Raw genomic sequence first — 8,208 nt, forward strand, 5'->3', positions numbered from 1 at the left:
GAGGGGGTGGGTGGCCAGCACCACGCCCGGCCGCCTTTGTCTCCCCAGTGGCGATGTTTACATACCGCACCAGGTACTCATTTAAGGCTGAGTCTACCGATGGGAGACCCAAGACCGGTACAGATAATCTGAACCGGTGTTCGTGGCCGTGAGCGGGAATCGAACTCGGGTGGCCGGTTTCGTGGCTGGAGAGCGCTAACCGCTGCACGACCGCTCCCCATACACATACACGAGGCATATACACACACACATAACTATACTATACAGGAAATGCATGCACTATGTTATATTTACACACACTGATTGAAAAATGACATCCTATAGAAAACTAACAAAAATATATTAACAATATTAATCGATGCAAAATGAGACGAAAACTGCAATTTCACCCGCATATCAACTTCTGGAATGCATTCGCAGCATATTCAAGCGCTCAATTTTAGTGGCCCGAACCGCAGCGAAATCGATCAACTGAACGTCACAGAGCCCCCCCCCACCTGGCGTTTGTTTCAAATCAAACACTTTATTACTTGGTGAATGATTTCACGACGCCGCTGCTGCTGCTTCTGCTGTTGCGTTGTCAGTGGCGGCACAACGGCAATTTACAACAACAACAACAACATCACAACCGTGACATCATTCGTCAATGGAGCCGTATGCACGGTGGACTTCTTTCGCACCGTACGCAGTCCAACGTGCTAATCGGCGGTGCAATAACACCACTTGCGTGGCCTGAAAACGACAACGTATACACATGTAATAGAGTTCACGACTCTTGGACGCCGGAGTTGGAGGCACACGGGTTTATTACACACAGCACGGTTGTGGCATACAACTCTAGAGGGGGTGTCGGCCCCCTCACCCGGCTAGCTGGGGATACACGCGCTAGCTACTTTCTAGCCTGCCTCCTAGTCCTCCTCTAACGGGCTAGGGGAGGCTATCTGGCCCGACACTGGTAAGTCGGGCCCGGTACCCTGAGTCCCAGACCAGCGCTGACAGGAGCACCGGCTCTGGATCTCGGGACCACGCCGCTGGCTCGGTCCTGTTCGGCCCTGATAAGGACGGCGAACCAGGGGAGTCCAGGGCTCTAGCTAAGACGTCTTCAGTCTTCACTGGTTAGCTTAACAAGAACCCCGAGCCCTCCGATACATCCCCTTTTATACCCAACCCCCCGCTGAGGGGTGGGGCCCCCCCGGGTGCCTGGCGCGGACGTCGTAGAGAGCACCTCCCCTGTGCACTCACGTAGCCCCGCCCACTGTGTTTGTTTGCCCTAAGCTGCCATGCATAACGGGCTCTCTCTCTAACACCCCTACACACAGATAACAGGCGACGTTTTGGGGCAATGACCTCCTAAAAGCCACACCAATCGCAACTCCTTGTTGTATCTATATATTAATATATATTAATTCTAGATTTGAAGCTTTCGTGACTGCAATGATTGATATTCTTAGGTTTTTTCGGTAAAGTCACGTAGGTAAAAACATTAAAAAGTAAAATAAAATAAAAAATAAAAATCACGACGTTTCGGAGGCAACACAAGCTTCCGTCTTCAGGTGGTACCGTCACAGCCACGACGAAAAAACCTAAGAATATAATATATATTAGTTATTCGGCCGAGCTATTGGCATTGTAGGCTAATACGATCCGGCAGCAAGGTTGATATCAGTACTCTTAGTTTTTTCGGTAAAGTCACGTAGGTAAAAAATTGAAATAAAAATGAATAAAAATAAAAGAATAATTAATTTTAATTTTAATTTTTTACCTACGTGACTTTACCGAAAAAACTAAGAGTATGAATCCTTGCAGTCACGAAAGCTTCAAATCTCGAGTTGATATCAGTGTTCTTTACTCACTTTCAGAGGGAGGGGGCGGGGGGGGGGCGGGGGGGGCACCTTCGCCGATAAGACATCATCGGTGTGAGGGGCTGCCACACATTTGAAACCATTGTGGGCTTGACAGCAGAACGATGATGACGATGATGGGGGCGGTGTTTTCACATTTGTTGTGTTTTGTCGGGGTCCGCCCGTCAGGGGGCCGCCCTAAAGGCCACCAGGGGCCACCAGGGGCCACCAGGGGCCACCAGGGGCCACCAGGGGCCACCAGGGGTCACCAGGGGCCACCAGTGACCCGCGGGCCTTGCTGTGAAGAACACCGCTTTAGCTTATTTTACCGTTCTAATTCTCCACGTGATAAGCCACTTCGTGGAGCTATCATTTGTGGCCAGGGCGCTTCTGAAAAGGAAGCTAATAGCTCAGTGGAGAACACCGCTTCATATCAAGCGGTTTCGACCTTCTGGGCCTCATCAGCAGAGCCACGACGCTTTGTATTTGACATCCACGAGGGCTATCTAAATGTACTGGACACACACTCACAATGACAAAGATCACCCGTATAGGCTGAACAGACTTGGGGCAAGTGCTGTTGGCGAGTAGCACCGATGATGGTCGTCACGGCACCACGCCCGACCGCCTTTGTCTCCCCTTCGCCGATGTTTACTACTATAACCATTTGAGATGGAGTCGCCCGAGGGGGAGGACGAGTGCAGATAATCGTCATCGGTGTTGGTGGCCGTGAGCGAGAATCTGAATATTAATTTATACTGAAGGAATCCGATGAGCTAGAAAGCTCTTTGTCCCAGATGTCCAGGAGGGGCGGGTAAGAACGTTACAACGGATACAAACGTACGAAAGGAATGCAAATCAAAGAGGCAAGGTAAACAAAGCACTTTAAAAAATATACAAATAAAATGTTTATTTTAAAAATCTCACTCGGTAAGACCCACTGAGCCATTTGCTTATTTTTAGAATGGAACTGGGGGGGGGGGGGTCGCCAGGTCCGTAGCGCAGTACGCTCACCCCTGCGTCACCGCCCCGCTCCCCCACTAACATATATACTTACGCACCGTGGGGGGCAGGGGTGTCCCGTGTGTGTGGGTCGAGCCGGTGGGGGGGGGGGCTGTGTGAATGCGCTCATAATTGCTTTGGCCCCCGGTCACGCGCGATCAATCAACGCGCGGCGCGTGTGCCACGAGATTAGCGCCGTTATCGCGGGCAGCCTTTATCGACACGTGACAGCCCGTCCACACACACACAGACACACAAAGATCCTCCGTATAGCCTTAACAGACTGTAGGGGCAAGTGCTGTTAGCGAGCACCTATGAAGGCCGGAACGGTACGCGAGGGGGTGGGTGGCCAGCACCACGCCAGACCGCCTTTGTCTCCCCAGTGGCGATGTTTACACACCGCACCTTGTACTCATTTAAGGCTGAGTCGACCTAGGGGTGGCCCAGGACCGGTTCAGATAATCGTCACTGGTGGTGTTAGCCGTGAGCGGGAATCGAACCCGGGTCGCCAGGTTCATAGCGCAGCGCGCTAACCGCTACACACACAGACACACACACAGACACACACACAGACACACACACAGACACACACACAGACACACACACAGACACACACACAGACACACACACAGACACACACACAGACACACACACAGACACACCATATGACCGCCCTTCCACACACATACACACAGACACACCATATGACCGCCCTTCCACACACATACACACCAAAGACAAAGCTCCCCCGTATAGCCTGTAAGAATAATCGGGCAAGTTATGTTAGCGAGTAGCACCGCGGCCGACCGCCTTTGTCTTCCCATTGGGGATTTTTACATACACCGAACCAGGTACTCATTTGAGGCTGAGTTGATCTAGGGGAGGCTCGGGATCGGTTCAGATAATCGTCACTGGTGTTGGCAGCCGTGAGCAGGAATCGAACTCGACTCGCCGGGTTCCCTACAAACACAATTACAATATATTCAAAACTCAACTGCCCGGATTTTAACCGGATCAGAATCGTGTCACCATACGACTCTTGTTTTTTCCACCCTGCACTCCGTGCCGGATTAAGATAGTGCGGGGCCTGTAGCATATGTTAGAAAGGAGCCTCAAATAAAAAAACGCATACATATTAAAACACACAAATTGTGTACTTGCATAGTAAAGTCATTGTAATTTGTCATTTGCTATACAGCCAGATAATACGACAAATCGCTAACCATAAACACCCAGTCGTTCATAAAAGTTGAAGGCAGTATAGTACTAGAGTAATAGAGCAAGTGCAGAATCACTGAACCGGAATTGATAGCTTGAAAGCATTTAGCGCGGGGCCCTTTTAAGTGCGGGGCCCGTAGCATATGGAGATATTTTCTTGGTTCTTTCGGTAAAGTCACGTAGAAGGGAAGTAATAGAATAATAAAAATAATTATTTTATTGTTTTTTATTTTTATTATTTTAGTACTTCCCTTCTACGTGACTTTACCGAAAGAACCAAGAAGATGCATCCCTGCAGTCACGAAAGCTTTAAATCGAAAAAAAACATATGGAGATACTTTTGCTCCTAAGATAATCCGGCACTGCCTACACTGACTCCCTGTAAAGTACAGAATCGACTTTAAGATTATTCAACTTATATTTTTGTTTTTTTCGGTAAAGTCCCTTCTACGTGACTTTACCGAAAGAACCAAGAATATGAATCCCTGCAGTCACGAAAGCTTTAAATACAAATTATTCAACTTCTCACGTTTAAGGCCTTGAATGAGTTGGCTCTGAAAACAATCACCGATCTCATGAAGTTTTATAAAATCTGCCGATTCTGGTCTAAAGTCACTAGCATTCCAAAAAGACCACACTTTGTTCGATGGCAGAAGACGGGATACATTCTTTTTGCAGCCAGGCTCGGCGATTGTGGAATCCCCCTTCCTTCCTCGGTCCATTCGTGGATCTTGAGTCCGTGACACTTTTCAAATCGCGTCTTCAAACTCACCTGCTTCCTCCGTCACTTAAGCTTCATGCAAAGCGCTTGGATTGCCTTGGGCGAATTACGCTACATTGAGAAATGTATTAACCATTATTATCCCAACGTTTCAACAATTGCTTTCAGATGTGCTTCTGCGGTCGTCTGAAAACCCTCTTCCCTCCGATATGAGGACGCCACTGGAGCTATCGCACTTTTAAATCATCGAGATTGATAATGAATCTTCTTGGTTCTTTCGGTAAAGTCACGTAGAAGGGAAGTAATAAAATAATAAAAATAAAACATAATAAAATAATTCTCACGACGTTTCGGCCACAACGCAAGCAGCCGTCAATGCTGTCGGGGAGACAGCATTGTGGCCGAAACGTCGTGAGAATTATTTTATTATGTTTTATATTTATTTATTTTTTTATTTTATTACTTCCCTTCTACGTGACTTTACCGAAAGAACCAAGAAGATGAATCCCTGCAGTCACGAAAGCTTTAAATCGAAATTGATAACGAACTTATTTAGAACTGCTTTTTGCGTTTAGTTTGTTGGCCATCCCCCCGCACCCACGAGTATTATGATGGGTAGCTACGTACGGTGCAAAAGAAGTTCAACATACATACTACATACATGAGCCAGCTGGTCACATTCGCTACACCTTCGTCTGTCTCTTTATCGTGTTTTTGTTCGGATACAAGGGTTTGGAATGGTTCAACCACGTGGCCACATTCAGTTTCATTTCAGTTTCATTTATTAGGTATAGCCCTGTGAGCCATTCGGCTCTTGAATCGGGTGCAACTGCAACAAACAAAAAACATGAACAAGAAAACATCTTAAAGTGACTAAGTGCAAACAGAAAATCTAAGAAAAGGCAGCACAATATTGCAGAAAAATCACCGTACACCAACGCTGTGTGCAAAAATCCCAGTGGGATGCAAGTCAAACAACAACCACGACCACAAGACAACTTGTGGTCGTGGTTGCCATCAGTCTTACTCCGTACTACAACAAACAAACATGGCCAAACCAAAAAAAGAGTCTTGTATCGGGCCAGGTGTGAGTGTGACAGTGAGCACGTGACCTAATTATCACTCTAATTGGTTCGGGGGCGGGGCGGGGTGATTGTTGGGCGTGGCACTAATTGGAGGAAGGGGGAGGGGGCGGTGGGAGCAGGTTGAGAATTTGAATGAAGGAGAGGTTGGTGGGGAGGGGGGGGGTAGCTGCGATTATATTGACCAAAGCGGTGAAGTATGGTCAATTTATTCTCATGACCGACACGGCGTGGTTGAGGCCTTCATCCAACAGTAGAATGACCATGGCTCAGGATGATGATGTCGTCGAGGGGAGGCCTTAAGTCGGCAGTGGTTAGACCAGAGGTGGTGGATGGGTGGTGAGGGGAGGGGCAGAGGAGGTGGATGGGTGGTGAGGGGAGGGGCAGAGGAGGTGGATGGGTGGTGAGGGGAGGGGCAGAGGAGGTGGATGGGTGGTGAGGGGAGGGGCAGAGGAGGTGGATGGGTGGTGAGGGGAGGGGCAGAGGAGGTGGATGGGTGGTGAGGGGAGGGGCAGAGGAGGTGGATGGGTGGTGAGGGGAGGGGCAGAGGGGGTGGATGGGTGGTGAGGGGAGGGGCAGAGGAGGTGGATGGGTGGTGAGGGGAGGGGCAGAGGAGGTGGATGGGTGGTGAGGGGAGGGGCAGAGGGGGTGGATGGGTGGTGAGGGGAGGGGCAGAGGGGGTGGATGGGTGGTGAGGGGAGGGGCAGAGGAGGTGGATGGGTGGTGAGGGGAGGGGCAGAGGAGGTGGATGGGTGGTGAGGGGAGGGGCAGAGGAGGTGGATGGGTGGTGAGGGGAGGGGCAGAGGGGGTGGATGGGTGGTGAGGGGAGGGGCAGAGGAGGTGGATGGGTGGTGAGGGGAGGGGCAGAGGAGGTGGATGGGTGGTGAGGGGAGGGGCAGAGGAGGTGGATGGGTGGTGAGGGGAGGGGCAGAGGAGGTGGATGGGTGGTGAGGGGAGGGGCAGAGGAGGTGGATGGGTGGTGAGGGGAGGGGCAGAGGAGGTGGATGGGTGGTGAGGGGAGGGGCAGAGGAGGTGGATGGGTGGTGAGGGGAGGGGCAGAGGAGGTGGATGGGTGGTGAGGGGAGGGGCAGAGGAGGTGGATGGGTGGTGAGGGGAGGGGCAGAGGAGGTGGATGGGTGGTGAGGGGAGGGGCAGAGGGGGTGGATGGGTGGTGAGGGGAGGGGCAGAGGAGGTGGATGGGTGGTGAGGGGAGGGGCAGAGGAGGTGGATGGGTGGTGAGGGGAGGGGCAGAGGAGGTGGATGGGTGGTGAGGGGAGGGGCAGAGGAGGTGGATGGGTGGTGAGGGGAGGGGCAGAGGGGGTGGATGGGTGGTGAGGGGAGGGGCAGAGGAGGTGGATGGGTGGTGAGGGGAGGGGCAGAGGAGGTGGATGGGTGGTGAGGGGAGGGGCAGAGGAGGTGGATGGGTGGTGAGGGGAGGGGCAGAGGGGGTGGATGGGTGGTGAGGGGAGGGGCAGAGGAGGTGGATGGGTGGTGAGGGGAGGGGCAGAGGAGGTGGATGGGTGGTGAGGGGAGGGGCAGAGGAGGTGGATGGGTGGTGAGGGGAGGGGCAGAGGAGGTGGATGGGTGGTGAGGGGAGGGGCAGAGGAGGTGGATGGGTGGTGAGGGGAGGGGCAGAGGAGGTGGATGGGTGGTGAGGGGAGGGGCAGAGGAGGTGGATGGGTGGTGAGGGGAGGGGCAGAGGAGGTGGATGGGTGGTGAGGGGAGGGGCAGAGGAGGTGGATGGGTGGTGAGGGGAGGGGCAGAGGAGGTGGATGGGTGGTGAGGGGAGGGGCAGAGGGGGTGGATGGGTGGTGAGGGGAGGGGCAGAGGAGGTGGATGGGTGGTGAGGGGAGGGGCAGAGGAGGTGGATGGGTGGTGAGGGGAGGGGCAGAGGGGGTGGATGGGTGGTGAGGGGAGGGGCAGAGGGGGTGGATGGGTGGTGAGGGGAGGGGCAGAGGAGGTGGATGGGTGGTGAGGGGAGGGGCAGAGGAGGTGGATGGGTGGTGAGGGGAGGGGCAGAGGAGGTGGATGGGTGGTGAGGGGAGGGGCAGAGGAGGTGGATGGGTGGTGAGGGGAGGGGCAGAGGAGGTGGATGGGTGGTGAGGGGAGGGGCAGAGGAGGTGGATGGGTGGTGAGGGGAGGGGCAGAGGAGGTGGATGGGTGGTGAGGGGAGGGGCAGAGGAGGTGGATGGGTGGTGAGGGGAGGGGCAGAGGAGGTGGATGGGTGGTGAGGGGAGGGGCAGAGGGGGTGGATGGGTGGTGAGGGGAGGGGCAGAGGAGGTGGATGGGTGGTGAGGGGAGGGGCAGAGGGGGTGGATGGGTGGTGAGGGGAGGGGCAGAGGAG

Source organism: Lampetra fluviatilis, chromosome 23 (genome assembly GCF_964198595.1).
Source record: "Lampetra fluviatilis chromosome 23, kcLamFluv1.1, whole genome shotgun sequence".
Taxonomy (NCBI): Eukaryota; Metazoa; Chordata; class Hyperoartia; order Petromyzontiformes; family Petromyzontidae; genus Lampetra; species Lampetra fluviatilis.